Consider the following 688-nt stretch of genomic DNA (forward strand, 5'->3'; position numbering starts at 1 on the left):
TGAGGGGGGGGGAGGGGGGGAGAGAAAAAAACCCCAAGGGAAAAGAAGCAAGGATCTGAATAAGATGCTTGAGCAAACTTGTCAGACAAAGTCCTTAAAAGAAAAGAAAATATACCGAATTTATGGGGGCAAGATAAAATATTTAGGAGCATGTATCGAAGATGACAAAGAGAACGAAAAATCCATGTCTATTCCCTTTGAAAGTGATTATGGAAATTGGCTAGACTTCGAAATAGTAAGATTCACAAGCTGAACTTCAAAGTTTAAGAAATAATTAGTTTTTTATCTTAATTTTAGTAGATTATTAATTTTTAAGAACAAAGGAAAACCTGTAAATGGCATTCCCGGGTGTGCGAGTGCACACACACGCACACACACACACACACACGCCCTCCCCTACAGTGAAACTCATATGAACAAGTGAACAGTTACTTAAGCATTTCGCCAGTGCCCTCCAGTGTCTGAAGAGAGAAACAAGACATGTACGTTAAAGAAAATTTTTAAATACTTAGTAAAAGGCTAATAAGAGTTCAAAGCACTGTGTAGGATATGCAACGTGAAAAAAATTTTCATCACTGCATCTTTACTACAACACTTTCAATACAGTGAGAGATTTTACGGTGTACCCCAGCCACCCCCCCTGAATCCTGGGGTGGAAGGAAACGGACGGTCCACCTTGTTCTGGTAG

General features: G+C 39.5%; 1 protein-coding gene across 1 annotated transcript in view; it reads left to right on the forward strand.

Annotated features, from left to right (window-relative positions):
- The window catches only part of UCN3 (urocortin 3), a 2,879-nt gene that overhangs the window by 1,690 nt on the left and 501 nt on the right, over nt 1-688 (forward strand). The gene's annotated exons all lie outside the window — the stretch shown is intronic.

This window comes from Pteropus alecto, unplaced genomic scaffold (genome assembly GCF_000325575.1).
Source record: "Pteropus alecto unplaced genomic scaffold, ASM32557v1 scaffold11, whole genome shotgun sequence".
NCBI classification, from domain to species: Eukaryota; Metazoa; Chordata; class Mammalia; order Chiroptera; family Pteropodidae; genus Pteropus; species Pteropus alecto.